Genomic DNA, 16628 nt, shown 5'->3' on the forward strand with positions numbered 1-16628 from the left:
TACAGAGAGCTGTTGGACCAAGAGCTGTATGTTGTCCCAGAAGGTATTACTGGTTGATGGAATGTTTTCTATTTCTTCAATTTGGTCATCTGAAGCAAACATTGTGACAAATCACAGTCTGTCTTGGTGAGAAAATCTCTTTTACACTGCTTCATTGAGGACTTGTAGGTCAAATCGAACATGAATGATGCAGAGTACAGCTGACTTCACACAGGCAATGAGCAATTGCATTTCAATTTTAAAGCAGCTTTGATGTACCACTCAAACTCACTGTGCACTGTTTGAATGGTGTGGGTTAACCTCAGACTCAATCATTTCTGCATCAAAATGCTATTTGTCAACTCCCTTGCTGGACATTTGTGGATTCTCTGTGCCTCAATTAGTATTGTTCACACGTTATCGTCCCTCCAAGAAGACCACAAACTTGTCATTGGGTTTGGAGGCTTGTGTGTCTCAATGACCCAGAGAACTATGTTGGCTAGAGTCAAGGCAGGGTCTTGGTATGGTCACCCATGGTAAGGTCACCCAAGCCAAACAGGTCAAAGACTAGAGGCAGACTAAGGGTGGTCCACTGGTCCTCCAAGTTTGTAGATTCAGCCCAGGGCTAACAACCCTGACTGGTAAAACGAAATTGCAATGGAAACAGCAATGAAGACTTTTTCTGCATCTGAGCGTGATGATTTCCCAGGGCTTGCATTCTGATGGTAGTGGAAACCGAGAGGAGGCTACTGACATGCTGAAGGAAGCCCTGAGCACCACCCGAGATGGAGGACCCTCATTGTTACCCTAAACACCAGTGGCATAATAGGCAGTTAAAAAATGAATACATATTATCACTGGAAATGAGGTAGAAACCGCACCAAACCCTTTCCTGTTAAGCCAACAGAGTGCGAAAGGTAAGGGGTATGGTAATGTGAACGAAGAAGAGAGGTAGAATGTAGAGAAAGTGAGATTGATAGTATAGATAGAAAAATAGAATGCCAGACTATCAGACAGAAAAAGAGTTGGATAATCTTCAAATTATGCAGAGAGGAAGACGGAAACACAAAGAGAGCAAATAGGTTAAAAAAAAGAGCGACATAGGGAGTGGATTATGGAGAGGTAGAAAGAGGAAACATTGCGAGGGGAGATTAGAACGAGAGAGAGAGAGTGATAGAGGGTCAGAGTGTCTGAGATTATGTCAGGTGCTTGCAATGATAGAAAGGCAGGGAGGACATTAAAGAGAAAAAAGAATTAAATTAAGAGAGAGAGTTACTGAGCAGATTATGAACAGTCATTAAACGAATCAATCAAAGACAGTGTGGATGCCATACTCCCCTGATAGCTTGGTTCTGAAGGATGTTTAAATTCAGGGTTGAATTGTAAAAACTGACAACGGACACTTTTTTTTTGCAGTTTTCATAAATACCTCTGGGTCTTATGAACTGTTTAAATAGAACACTTCCTTAGATTAAATGCCTGAAGTACAGGCTATAATGGGGTAGGAGCTTTGGAAGGAGAAGGTTAAGGTTATATTTCTCCTCCAGCGTTTCACTCCTTATCCCAGTGAAACCACTGTGATGTATATAGCTCCTTCATGTATGATAGCTGTATAATTAAGTAGCACAGTTATTTTTGCATCACATTGTTGTTGATTCAAGTTCCTCTCCAAAGGTTTGAGTAGAAATTTTTACATTGATTCTTAATCGGTAGCAGTGAAAGCACTGTGCAGCAGATGAAGACAAACTGCAAATAAAAAACACTGAGAATAGGAGTTATAAAGAGCCCTTTAAAGGCCTCTTCAGTTTGTAGAACCAGTTCAGAAAAGTGGAAATTGAAATTATTCACACTGGTTGATTGAAGGGTGATAACTGTTCCTGAACCTGTTGGTGAGCGACTTAATGTTTCTGTACCTCCTGCCTGATGGTAGGAAGAGGGCAAGGCTTGGATGGTGGGGTGGTGATGTTTGCTGATGGTTATTGGCTTTTTTTGTGGCAGTGGTCCACGTATTGTACCCAATAGTGGGGAAGGCTTTGCATGTAATGGACTGGATTATATATATCACTTTCTGTAGCCTTTTCAGCTCCTGGGCGTTAGTGTTTCCATACCAGACTGTGATACAACTAGTTAGGATTCTCTCCACTGTGCATCTATAGAAGCTTATCTAAGGTGGGAGTAACCATTTTGGTAGTATTATGAAAAACAGCAGGGATATTATCCCTGGTGTCCAACACTTGTCTATTCAAACTCTTTTCATTATTAGCTTTTCCAGTTATGTAAATTAATGTTTTAATTTGCATCAATATTGATCACGTGTACTAGTGGTGATTAGTTACACTACAAGTAGTACATTGGTGCCCAATTTGGCTAGCATACCTACACAGCTTAAAGGTTAAATGATAATACAAGGATTCATAGACAAACTCTAAGTTCTCTTAAGCATAGATGAACAAATATTGATCTACTAGTTGAAGTGAGTTTGATATGATAAATAGAGGAGAGCTATATCCTCCTATAGGACAGTCTAGGATCAGAAGTCATAGAGAAAGATCAGTCAGCAGTAGGGATGCTATAGCTGTGAATGGGGCTTTTTTTGGGTGGAGTGTGAGTGGGGGTTCTGTTGGATAGAAGATCATAGGAACAGCATAGGCTCAATACACAAGGTGTCTTTTGCATTGTGGACATCATAAAACAATACATGCATGAAAGAGGACAAACTGCAGGATCTCTGTAGATAACTCATTCTGAAATCTGTCCATTGAACTCTAAAGCCATCACAGCAGGCTACTCAGAAGAAGAGTACGATGTATTCATTCTTAAATAATTATCTGTTCATGCTTTCATTGCACAGTGACAAAATTTCCCTCTTTCCCTAAAGTGGGCCATATTTCCTCTATGGCAAACCCCAAAACCCAACCATCCTTCACAGTGTCAACTTTACCTGGTTGTTCCACAAGTTCATGAACATCTGCCTATCTGTAACAAGAGGCAAATCTAGGATGGAGGTTGAGGATATGTTGGAAATTCAAAACATCTTGCAAATCATTGTACCCCACTGAAATTGCTAATGAAAGACCTGCACAATACTAGACCTGGGCCCCAAAAGGCCACTCAGAGCCAGACTAGAGGATGAAAAAAAAACTAAAATTATTTGTCCTTCACCTCAAAAGATAAAGATGTATTCTTTTCTTCCTTTATTGATCTCAGACCTCAAGAGCTATTCTTGAAAGATTTTGTTGGAAATGGAAGAGGTATAACCAGGTTTTTACTTGTCCAAACTAGACTGCTTTGCCAAGTGCTTATAGATTACACTGATAGCATGTCTGATGTGGTGCTGAACGAGTAAAGAGAGGTACTTGTATTCAACATGACTAGACAATACTTAGACATTGGCTGATAAGTGGCAAGTGACATCCATGTCACAAACATACCTGGATTTAAGTATTAAATTCTGAATCAGAATCAGGTTTATTATTACTGGCATTGGTCATGAAATTTGTTGTTTTGTGGCAGCTGTACAATAAAATACTTAAAATATATCAAATTAGTTATAAATTACAGTACAAAATGTACAGTATGTATTATCACACTCAATGGCCACTTTATGAGGTACACCTGTACTCCTGTTCATTAATGCAAATATCTATTCAGCCAATCATGTGTCAGCAACTCAATGCATAAAAGCATCTGGACATGGTCAAGAGGTTCAGTTGCTGTTCAGACCAAACATCAGAATGGGGAAGAAATGTGATCTAAGTGACTTTGACTGTGGAATGCTTATTGGTGCCATATGGGGTGGTTTGATTATCTCAGAAATTGCTGGTCTCCTGGGATCTTCACTCACAACATTCTCCAGAGTTGACAGGTATGAAAAACAAAAAATAAAAACATCCAGTGAGAGGCATTTCTGTGAGTGAAAGTGCCTTGTTAATGAGAGAGGTCAGAGGAGCTTGGTCAGGCTGGTTCAAGCTGACAAGAAGGCACTTGTAACTCAAATAACCACATGTTACAACAGTTGTGGTTTCTTAAAGTTGTTATAGCCGGGGGGGGGGGGTGGTAATGGGGACAAACTCCCACTACTATTAAATGCTCCCAATGGCGTATGCCTCAAATAGCCTCTGACAATCAAGCCCAGCTCCTGGCTTTCTTGTGTGGCTTCGCTACTAAGCCTGGCAGAACCATTTCTACTGACTGGAGAAGGGGCAAAGGTGGGTTACCGGTGCCATAAAACCTGTCGCTTCGGTAAGGTGGGGCTCGACAGCCATGGTTGGCAGTTCATCTAGGAGAAGGAAAACTGATCTCAAACATCTGCTGCCTTGTGGCTACATCCACTCATGGGGAAGGCTTCGGGAGTAAATCCCAAGGGAAAAATCCAGTGCTGGGGTCCCTAAGGCAGTCCTAAGTTGAGTTCAATGCTGACTGGCAACTCCTGCAACGCTGCTGGTACCAAACTGCATCGGTGTCTTTGGGTTCCTTTGGGTTCATCAGATGAGTGGAGAGGGGGAGCTTATTACATGGGTAGCAGCTTGCTCTCCATATCATGCTGACCAGGCTTGCGTATCTGGACAACTAGGACGCAATATCCACGGTCAACTCTGACCGATGGAGGACCTCACCTCACAACAGTTGTGTGCAGAAGAGCGTCTCTGAATGCACAGCACATCAAAACAGCAGCAGAAGACCATGAACATGCCCTCAGTGCCTACTTTAAGTACAGGAGGTAACTAATAAAGTGGGCACTGAATGTGTACACAGGTATAATTTATATATCCACCTTTGGATATATAAATAGAAAATTGACCGTCTTTGACCTTTGGATTATGGACCTCTCAAAACCGAGTCTTTCTTCTAGTGGTTCATACTTTGCCCAAAGTGCCAAGTCAGGAGTGAGTGAGATGGAATTTGCTGCAGGTACCTGAACGAATGGAGCTTTAACACTGTTGGGAATCTTGGCACCATCGAGGACAAAGCAGAATAGCCCATCCACCACCCAAAACATTCATTTCATTTCTTACTCATGCAAAGTGGCTGTAGTGTGTACCATCTACAAAACACTCTGCAATCACTCACCCAGGCTGCTCTGACACCAAACTCCAATTCTGAAACATCTACCACCAAACTGAACCAAGGCTGCAGGGGCCCTTCAAGCTGTGCATCAGTTTTATGGAATGTATTGATGTCCGTTCATAGTTCCTGAGATAAAATTCTAGAATCTTACCCCCAACAGCCCTGAAGGAACACTTCAAGAAAGACCACAGAAGTTCAAGAAGGTAACTCACCACTTCCTCCTCAGGGATTTTAGAGATTCTGGCCTTGTCAGCGCTTAAAAAAGACATTTAAATAAGGGCATAAACTATGCCCTTGAACCACTCAGGTCTAGTTGTAATATTTAGTCGACTGAATGGGATATATGACCATTTTTCTTAGCAAGTCTCCTCTGCAGTTGTCATCAACTTCTAATTAGCTGCCGGATCTCAAATTACCTCCTGATAATTTGCTAACCAGTTCAAATCCAATTGATCATCTGGATAGTGTGAGACGTGCAAGAGCAAAGAAAATTAAAGTCCAGTCTCTCAGCTGCTGCATTCCTGGCAAGACACCACTCTCTGCTTGTTAGGTTCAGTGCTGTAATTAATACTGTAGTGATTGGCACCCCCATAGGGCACACTTTCTCATTTTGCATCCCCAGATTAGTACCAGCTCTTACGTTGTATTAGAATACTGACTGGTATTATAACCTCTATCAAACAGCCTTCAAAACTCTAGCCCTTTCCTGGGGTGATATCTTAGAAAATGTTTTTCCTTATCCTGTACTGTAATTTTTTTGAACAGAGAGGATGATCTTCTATAACCAGGTTTTCTCTTTAAGTGGTATTGTCGGGAGGTCTCATACAGGACCTTGGAGAGCACACCTTTCTCACTTTCAAGTGGTGCCATGAGATCGTTTAAGCCCAAAGTGATTGATAGGACCTCAGTTTGTCATGTCATCTGAAAGCTGGACCCGCTGACACACAGCACTCCCTGGGAGCAACAGCCTATTTTTCTCCATATTGCTCTCTACAATTGAACTTGAACTCCCGTCTCTCTGACTCAGAGGCAGCAGTAGTTACCTACTGAGCTACAGAAGTTGAGCCTGCATAGGGCCGAGTTCGGAGAGGACAGTCATTCCCATGTGTGAGGACACCTCACTCTATCTCGAAGTACTGTGGAGGCCAGTAGGGGAAAGGAACAGTGTGTTTAGGTTGCCAAACGAAGCAAGTTATGGCGAGTGCCAGATCCAACATAATTGTGGCCACTGGTCTAGTAAGGGTATTATAGTATTCGGGTTATTGAATGACACTTCGGCGGCACATATGCTAAAATTGGAATGATAAGGAGAAGATTAGCAACGTCCCTGTGGGCAAGGACTCTACACAAGTTTGTGAAGTGGTCCATATATCACAGCAGCATGGTAGTGTAGTGGTTAGCACAACACTTCACAGCACTGGCTGTAAGATTGGACTTCAATTCCCTCCACTGTCTGTAAGGAGTTTGTATATTTTCTCTTTAGTAAGGCGCTCACCTATGATGTGCTGGCGTAATGATGTATACCATTCATGTACTTCTTACATATAACCCATAATGAATTATCTGAACAAAAAATGTTTAATCAAACAATATCTTTCCAATATTACTGAAATACACTACAGATGTCACTCCTGCCCTTCAACCAACTCATGATTTTCCACTCAGTCATCTTTTCTTTTTTACCATTTGGTCATGTGCCTGCATATTCTGCCCCTTGTCTTCATACTGAGCAGAGTTAGGTTGTGGATTTGTTGCTTGAGGAAATGGTCGTGGCGGACGGTATGGATATGGGGCAGAAAAGGAGCAGTGGGGCATGGCGGACACAAGCTGCTCTGCAGATGCTGGAAATCTTGAGGCACACACACAAAATGCTGGAGCAACTCAGCAGGTCAGGCAGCATCTATGGAGGAGAATGAACAGTCATGTTTGTTGACGGGGCTAGGTGAAGAATGGTAGGAGAATGCTTGTGTGGAATGTGAGCACCAGCACACACACCTGCAGGATAGAGTAGCCTGTTTCTGTGATCTGTACAACTTATATATAAGTTGAGTCAATGAATGGGTGCCAGGATTACAAATTCTTGCTCATTTCCACTCCCCTCCTTCCTTCTCTCTTCCCTGACAGCAAAAAGTCCAAGCATACTAAAAACAATTAATTTATTACAGAGCAGAGAATTAACCTGGGATCTTCTGTTCAGTGAGGTTCAGCAGCCAATCTGTCATCGAGGCCATGTTCAGTACTTGGATGTTTAGGCGCTAAGGGTTTCAGACACTTTCCCAAGTTGTTGTGATTTATTTATAAAATTCAGTGATTCTATCTCAATTAAGTAAGAAAATAAAAGTTTAAAGTGCGTCCTCTGAGTAAGCAATATTTGTCAGACGGTTAAATTCATGTACACAGAACATTTGTACATACAGCCCAGTACGGGCCATTCAGCCGACAATGTGCCAACCTTCTAACCTACTCTAAGATCAGTCAAATCCTTCCTTCCCATGTAATCCTCCATTTTTCTTTCATCCATGTCCTTAGAAGTCTCTTAAATGATTCTAAAGTATTTGTCTTTACCTCCACCCCTGGTATCTTGTTCCACACACCCATTGCTCTGTGTGTGAAAAACCTACATCTAACATCCCACCAATACTTTCTTCCAATCACTTTAAATTTATGCCCCTCGTTTAAGCCATTACTGCCCTGGAAAAAAAAGCCTTTGGTTGTCCACTCTCATCCATGCCTCTTATCATCTTACACTCTATCATGTAAGCTGATATTTTCAAAAACAAACAAAAAAAAATAAGCTGCTATTGAAGAAAGATCCAAAAACTAGCCTGAAACTATGGAAGGTTCCACTGCAGAGTGCGAACAGGTCAGCAACACACCAAATGCTTTTAAGTATTGACATAGAATACAAAATGGTGGCAAATTCTGTGTCAGCACTCACTAAGAAGGTGGTGATTTTGTGTTCCACTCCAGAAAACTGAGTACTAAAATAAGACCATAAAGACCATAAGACATACACCTGGAACAGAATTAGGCCACTCAGCCTATCAAATCTACTCCGCCATTCCATCATGGGTGACTTATTATCCCTCTCAACTCCTTTCTCCTGCCTATCCCTGTAACCTTTGAAGCTCTGACTAATTAAGAACCTAAGAACCTATCAACCTTCACTTTACTCAATGATGTGGCCTCCAGTGACAGCTGTGGCAATGAATTCCACAGATTAACTACTGTCTGGCAAAAGAAATTCCTCCTCATCTCCATTTTGGGATTCTGCCAGTTGGTCCTAGATTCACCAACTTATAGGAAACATCCTCTCCACTTTCACTCTGTCCAGGCATTTCAATAATTAATAGGTTTATCTATCATTCCCAGAGTCATTCTGTGAAGCTCCTCTGGACCCTTTCCAATGCCAGAACATTTTTTTTAGAAAGGAGGTCCAAAACAACTCACAATACTCCAAGTGCAGTCTGACTAATGCTTTATAAAGCCTCAGCATTACATCTTTGCTCTTATATTCTAGTCCTATCAAAATGAATGCTAACATTGCATCTGCTTTCCTCTACACTGACTCAACCTACAAATTAACACAAGAACTCCCAAGTCCCTTTGCATATCTGATTTTTGAATTTTCTCTTCATTTAGAAAATAGTCTATGCCTTTATTCTTTCGACCACTTCCTGACACCATATTCCATCTGCTACTTCTTTGACCATTCTCCCAATCTGTTTAAGTCCTCTATAAACTCTCTGCTTCCTCAGTGCTACTTGCCCTTCACCTATCTTTGAGTTATCGCTACCTTAGCTATTAATTCTATCATTCAAAACATTGACATATAATGTAAAAGGAATTCATTGCAACACCAAATCCTGCAGAACACCACTAGTCACTGGCAGCCAACCAGAAAAGGCTCCCTTTATTCCCACTCTTTGCCTCCTACCAGTCAGCATTTTTCTGTCCTTGTTAGTATCTCCCCTGTAAAACCATTGACTCTTATCTTGTTAAGCAGCCTCATGAGCAGCACCTTGTCAAAGGCCTTCTGAAAATCCAAGTACACAACCATCCACTGACTTTCCTTTGTCTATTCAGCCTGTTATTTCCTCAAAGAATTCCAACAGATTTGTCAGACAAGATTTCCACTTAAGGAAACCATGCAGACTTTGGCTTATTTTATCATGTGCCTCCAAATACACTGAAACCTCATCTTTAATAACGGACTGCAACATCTTCTCAACCACTGAAGTCAGGCAACTGGCTATAATTTCCTCTCTTCTGCCTCCTTCCCTTCTTAAAGAGTGCAGTGACATTCACAATTTTCTGGTCCTTTGGAACCTTCCAAAATCTAGACATTCTTGAGATCATTACTAATGCCTCCATAATCTCTTTAGCCACCTCTTTAGAACCCTGTGGTGTATCTATCTGGTCCAGGTGACTGATCTACCTTCGGACCTTTCATCTTCTCAAGCATCTTCTCTTTAGTAATAGGAACAACACTCACTTCTGCTCCTTGACTCTCTCGCATTTCAGGCAAACTGTTAATGTGTTCCATAGTGGAACTGACGCAAAATACTTATTCAGCTTGGCCGTCATCTCTTTGTGCTCCATTACTACCTCTCCAGCATCATTTTCCACCAGTCCAATATCCACTCTTATCATTCTTTTACTCTCTATATTTGAAAAGCATATGGTATCCTCTTTTATATTATTGGCTAACTTACCTTCATATTTAATCTTTTCTCTCTTTTTGGCTTTTTTTAGTTCACTTCTGTTGGTTTTTCAAAACTTCCTAATCCTCTAACCTCCCACTAATTTTTGCTATATTATGTGCCATCTCTTTTGCTTTTATGCTGTCTTTGACTTGCCTTGTCCACCAAGGTTTCCTTATCCTCCCTTTAGGATACTTCATCTTTGGGATGTATGTATCCTGCACCTTCTGCATAGCCCCCAGAAACTGCAGCCATTGCTGTTCTGCTGTCATCCCTGCTAGTGCCGCCTTCCAGTCAACTTTGGCCAGTTCCTCACTCATGCTTCTGTAATTCCCTTTACTCCACTGTAATGCTAATACATCTAACTTTATCTTCTCACCCTCAGACTGCAGGGTGAATTCAATCATAGTATGACCACTGCCTCCTAAGGATTTCTTTACCTTAAGGTCGCTTATCAACTCTGATTCATTACACAGCATCCAATCCAGAATTGCCTTTCTCCCAGTGGGCTCAATGACAAGTTGCTCTAGAAAGCCACCTCACAGGCATTCTACAAATTCCCTCTCTTGGGAACTAGCACCAACCTGGTTTTCCCAATTTACCTGTAAATTGAAATCTCCAGTGACTATCATAACGTTGCCCTTTTTACATGCCTTTTCTGTTTCTTGCTGTAATTTGTATTCCACATCCTGGCTATTATTTGGAGGCTTGTATGTAACTCCTATCAGGGTCTTTTTACTTTTGTAGTTTCTTAACTTTACTCACAGGGATTCTACATCTTCTGATCCTATGTCAAGCAAGGTACCAATGATTTTAGATGTCTCACTATCATTGAGCCTTGGTCATTTCCACCTCCCTCTTTCCCTCCCTCACCTCTTTTGTTCAACAATGAAGAGGTCCAGCAGAACAAGATGTCCTTAATTTAACATCTCATCTGAGGCCAGATGTACAGAGAGCCAGCAGAGCTGGACAATCAGTCCAGGGTTTGGTGTTCAGATGTCTGGAGTGGAACTGGAAACAACAGCTCTCTGATTCAGATGGCAAGGATGCCTGGCAAATATGTATGTAGATGTTGTGTCCATTCCCATGTTAAGTGATACACACCCACCAGTTTCCACTCTAGAGGTGATGCTCCTATAATGTTAGCTTTGCTGGCATGTATGCTTCTGAACACAAGGTCTTAATACTAATGGAAGTGACTCACAGCTAATTAGACAGGGACAAAATAATGATGATAGCATAAAAGGTGGAAGATACTGTGTTCAGCGTGGACTAGTTTGGCCAAAGGGCCTGTGCTGTATTAATTTATGACACTCTGATTCTAATACTTAAAGTGTCTGTGGTGTGAACTGACTGTAGCTCTCTCTACAGTAGAGGGCGTGTGCACATCATTGCAATTCCAGGGAGCACAGAGTGGAAGAGTGTTTTTAAAATTCCGAAGAGTAAAAGTATTTGTGATCATTGCTATGATGAGGACATTGGGCAGTGGAGCCTGTGCCATGCAGTGGTCACACTGCGTTGGGCTTGCTGATCTATATTGGCTCTTATTGCAACAACACAATTTTAAAACTGTCATCATATACTGAAAATCTCTCCACAGTCATTTATCATTCCCATTTTTGTAACCTCTCCAGCCTTCACAGGCCCCTGCCAATTCCCCTCTGTGGAGCTTTTCACACTCTGAGTCTGTCAGACGCATTCATCCTTCTACATCCTAAGATCGATTATTCATTTTTAAGCCTTTCTTCCCCCTCCATCTCTCTTCTCTTTTAAGATGCTAGCTTAGATTCATTTATTTATCATGTGTATGGTCCATCAAAACATACGGTGAAATACATTGTTTGCAATAACAACCAACACAACGTAAGGATGTGCTGGGGTGGGGGTGGGTGGCAGCCTACAAGTGTTGCCACACATTCCTCTTTAACATAGCAGGCTCACAATATTCATCAGAGCAGCAACAACAAAATTGTAAGAGCAATACAGTTCTCTCACTTTCTTCCCTCCTATCCACCCACCCACCCACCCACCCACCCACTCACACACCCGGACTGTCCTCTAAGTGCAGGACAGGGTGGGCCACCAGCCTCCATTAGGCTTGCGGGCTCGCAGACATTGGATTACGACTTCCCCGGTGGACTTGCAGACTCGCCGACCCAAGACTTCTGCCATCGGTCCTTAACTTTTAGACTCCTGATCCAACTTTAGACTTTGATCTTCGGTGTCGACTCCAGTCCTTGCCGACGATGGGATCCCAAACTCCAGGCTCATTGACTCGCTGACTGGGGTGTTACTGGCCTCATACCTCCTGCCCTGTGTGGATTTCCGATCCTGTTGATCCCACGAGATCTCACTGACCTTGGAGGTTGGGAGCACCAGTTCTCATCCTCAGTAGTTTGGGTCTTTCTCCAAACTGACAGTAAATTTTGATTTTTGGTCAAACTGATGGTCAGCTGTGCATACATATCCTCATGAGGTTCAGGGCCAATTTTTTATAAACAAACGTAGCACTGGACAACAAACATTTTGCTCGCTGAATACATTTGAGTGCAGCTTATGGATTTTGGGCTGCTGATCATGAAAATCGCCATGAAATTTTCCTATCATGAACCATTTTTAAAAATCACATATTTATTATTTCAATTCATAATTCAAGTCAGAATAACGATGACAAGATTAAAAAAGGAGTTTTTGTTGGTTCACAAGTCAAACAAGTCATCAATGACAGGCAATTCAAAGAACTTCTAGTGGGACCAGAGAAAATTGCATGGAAGGCTTTCAAAGATGTTGCTGAGATTTTCTTGGCAACTACAAAGCACAGAACTATTTGCAGCTGGTTGACAACATACTTCAAGTATTCTAAACCATGCAGTGCAACATGCCACTAAAGATTCATTTTCTGCATTCCCATTTAGACTTCTTCCCTGCAAATCCTGGCACTGTCAGTGACGAGCATGGTGAAAGGTTTCATCAGGACATTGCGGCCATGGAAAAATGGTATCAGGGCAACTGGAATCCAGCAATGCTGGACACTTAAGCGAGAAGCCTCAGACACTGAGCACAAATGAAAATCATCAACAAAACATTTTTAGCTTTGTTGAACTATTGCAAAGCATTAGCACCGTCTTATGGTCTTATAGCAATTAAGCACATTATATTCAATAAAAGTCAACTTCTTGTTTCTCCAAATTCCTAAGTGATGCAAGTAGGGCTTCATGTGGTCTATCATAAACAAAAGAGACTTCTGAGGAAGCAACATTTTCAAAAACAATTGTTGTCCAGTGTAATTAGTGTTATTTCCCATTGTCATTTTGAAATTGTTTTTCAATTCTCAGAGATCTGATCAGTCTTTGGAACTTGGCAGATAATACCTGGGGGAACATGTTCTTAGATCAATGAAAGGACAAGTAAGGTGCAGTAGTTGAGGGGTCATGACCACAAGATGAAACATAAGACTTCCATGTTGTGATAAAGGGTCATGGATCTAAAAAGCTAGCTGTTTCTCTCACTACAGATGCTCCCTGACCTGTTGAGTGTTTCCATCTTTATTGGTTTTTATTTCAGATTTCCAGATTCTGCAGTTATTTTTCAGATTTCCTTGTGACTTGTGAGCTTGTTCAATGCATTCGCTTGGTGGATTTCATTTCCAGGGTTAATGCTTGAGAATCAAAAATGTAAAGACTGATGGTTTCATTGGAAAGAAAGAAAGGTAAAAGGTTGAGGAGATGTGGGGGAAGGTTTATTGATGTGTTGCTATATTGGTTTATTATTATTGTCACATGTACTGATCCAGTGAAAAGCTTGTCTTGCATACAGATCAATTCATTACACAGTGCATTGAGGTAGAAAATGATTATACTAGAGATAATGAGGAGATTTGTTCGGAGAAGCTTGCAATGAGTTACTGAGCTCCAGTGCCATCTTATAAAAGATTCACGCATTAGGATTAAGGTGAGTTATATGCGATTATCAGCTTTGGTTTTTCATGAATGCTGATACTTGTGGACCTTACAAAAGGCTAATTCAACCCTTGGCAGCCTCCTGATGGGAGATAGCACATTTCAACAATTACAAAGGGCTTCTCCTGTATTCTTTCCAACTCCCTGACAGAGTGTTCCACAGGCTATCAAAAACAAAAGTGGCTTATTTCCTGCCCACCATTTTGGACATAATGGCAGGTAACAGAGCTGCTGCCTCTCAGTTCCAGTGACCAGGGTTCAATCCTGACCTCTGGTGCTGACTCTGTGGAGTTTGCACGTTCCCCCTGTGAATCGGTGGGTTTCCCCTGGGTTCTCCAGTTCCCTCCCACCTCCTGAAGAAGTGTGAATTGACAAGTTAATTGGCCACTGTAAGTTACTTCCATTGTGCAGGTGAGTGGCAGGATAATGATGGATTTGATGGGAATATGGGAAGAATATAATTGGATGATCATAAAATGGTGCTTACCAACCAGTGTGAATTCAATGGTCTGTAAAGCCTGTTTCCATATTGTATTACTCTATGATCGTACAAGTGGCAGCACAGTAGTACAGAGGTTAGCGGAACACTAGTGACCTGGGTTCAATTCCCACTCATGTCTGTAAGGAGTTTGTACAATGAGCGCATTGATTTCCTGAAGGTGCTCCGGTTTCTTCCCACATTCCAAAGATGTATGGGTTAATAGGTTAATTGGTCACATGGGTGTAATTGGGTGGGATGGCCTCGATAGGCCAGTTAGCATGCCGTATATCTTAATTAAAACAAATAAAAATTTAAAAAAAATTACCAACCAACAGAGACCATTTGGGCCAAGTACTCTGTTTCCATGGTGCAATTTCTAAGTATCACCATCTTGGAGGGGTCAGACTTTCAACAATTGTCTCAATGCCCTTTTATGGGGTTGGAGGGGGTGGTTGTGGCACGATTCCTGTTCAGCTTTGTTAGCAAGCACTGGGTGAATATCGCATTTGAGAAGGCCTGTGGGGGGAAATCAGAACTGTATTTGTGTGGAACACATTCATTCAATTTGTTATTTCTACTAAGTACAAAAGCAAAATATTGCAGATGACAGAATTATTAGCAGTATGTCTGGCAGCAAATGGGGAGAGCGAGTGAGAGTAGAGGCACAAGAGACTGTGGATGCTCAAATCTTGAACAATAAACAAACTACTGGAGGAACTCAGCAGGTTAAACAGCATCTGTGAATGGAAAGGAATTGTCAATGTTAAAACCCTGTATCTGGATCAATCCCTCCATACCTCCTTCTACCTTAGGCCACAAACTTATCAATCACCCCTCATAGATGCTGCTCAACCTGTTGAATTCTTCCAGCAGATTTTTTTTTTTGTTTTTGTGAGAGAGAGAGATATTCACCATTTCAGGCCAAAGATCCTTCATCAGCAGTCAGAGAAGGATTTGGCCACGGATTTGTGTCAAAACCCATGTGAACAATTTCCCGTTCTCCAATCCCACTAACCATTTCTCATCACTTTCTAATCAATCCTTGATATAATCACTCCTTTTACAATGTAAAAGTGAAAACCACAGGTCGGTGGGACTAAACGTCTTCTACTCTGAGGTGAATTTTTACTGCAACCACTTAAGGCCAGCATGTCAAAGGAATTGATTGCAAACTTCAGGAAGAGGAAGTTAAGAGAACCCATATGAGTCCTCATTGAAGGGTCAGCAGTTGAAAGAGTGAGTGACTACAAGCTCCTGGATGACAATATCTCAGAGGCTCTATCTTGACCCAAACATATTAATACAATCACATTGAAGGTACATCTGTGGCCATACTTTAGCAGCTTGAAGAGATTTGGTATGTCACCAAAAACTCTAGCAAATTCCTGCAGATGTACTGTGGAGATTATTCAGATTGGTTGCTTCACCGGTTGCTATGGAGGCTCCAATATGCAGAATCAAAGGAAGATGCTGAGTATTGTAGACTCAACCGGCTCTATCATGTGGGACACACCTCCCCACCATCAAGGACGTCTTCAAAAGGTGATGTCTCAAGAAGGCAGCATCCATCGTTAAGGACCTTCACCATCTGTGACATACATAGAAACATACATAGAAAATAGGTGCAGGAGTAGGCCATTCGGCCCTTCGAGCCTGCACCGCCATTTATTATGATCATGGCTGATCATCCAACTCAGAACCCCGCCCCAGCCTTCCCTCCATACCCCCTGAGCCTCGTAGCCACAAGGGCCATATCTAACTCCCTCTTAAATATAGCCAATGAACTGGCCTCAACTGTTTCCTGTGGCAGAGAATTCCACAGATTCACCACTCTCTGTGTGAAGAAGTTTTTCCTAATCTCGGTCCTAAAAGGCTTCCCCTTTATCCTCAAACTGTGGCCCCTTGTTCTGGACTTCCCCAACATCGGGAACAATCTTCCTGCATCTAGCCTGTCCAATACCTTTAGGATCTTATATGTTTCAATCAGATCCCCCCTCAATCTTCTAAATTCCAACGAGTACAAGCCCAGTTCATCCAGTCTTTCTTCATATGAAAGTCCTGCCATCCCAGGAATCAATCTGGTGAACCTTCTTTGTACTCCCTCTATGGCAAGGATGTCTTTCCTCAGATTAGGGGACCAAAACTGCACACAATACTCCAGGTGTGGTCTCACCAAGGCCTTGTACAACTGCAGTAGTACCTCCTTGCTCCTGTACTCGAATCCTCTCGCTATAAATGCCAGCATACCATTCGCCTTTTTCACCGCCTGCTGTACCTGCATGCCCACTTTCAATGACTGGTGTATAATGACACCCAGGTCTTGTTGCACCTCCCCTTTTCCTAATTGGCCACCATTCAGATAATAATCTGTTTTCCTATTTTTGCCACCAAAGTGGATAACTTCACATTTATCCACATTAAATTGCATCTGCCATGAAA

At 41.9% G+C, this 16628-nt stretch overlaps 1 protein-coding gene and 1 non-coding gene across 3 annotated transcripts in view; one reads left to right on the forward strand and one right to left on the reverse strand.

Moving 5' to 3' along the window:
• kcnd3 (potassium voltage-gated channel, Shal-related subfamily, member 3) overlaps positions 1-16628 on the reverse strand; it is a 379784-nt gene that overhangs the window by 75934 nt on the left and 287222 nt on the right. The gene's annotated exons all lie outside the window — the stretch shown is intronic.
• Positions 6313-6420, forward strand: LOC140210164 (U6 spliceosomal RNA). The gene has a single exon (XR_011889170.1). It is a non-coding gene; the product is annotated as a U6 spliceosomal RNA (small nuclear RNA).

The sequence above is a fragment of the Mobula birostris genome, chromosome 14 (genome assembly GCF_030028105.1).
Source record: "Mobula birostris isolate sMobBir1 chromosome 14, sMobBir1.hap1, whole genome shotgun sequence".
Classification (NCBI taxonomy): domain Eukaryota; kingdom Metazoa; phylum Chordata; class Chondrichthyes; order Myliobatiformes; family Myliobatidae; genus Mobula; species Mobula birostris.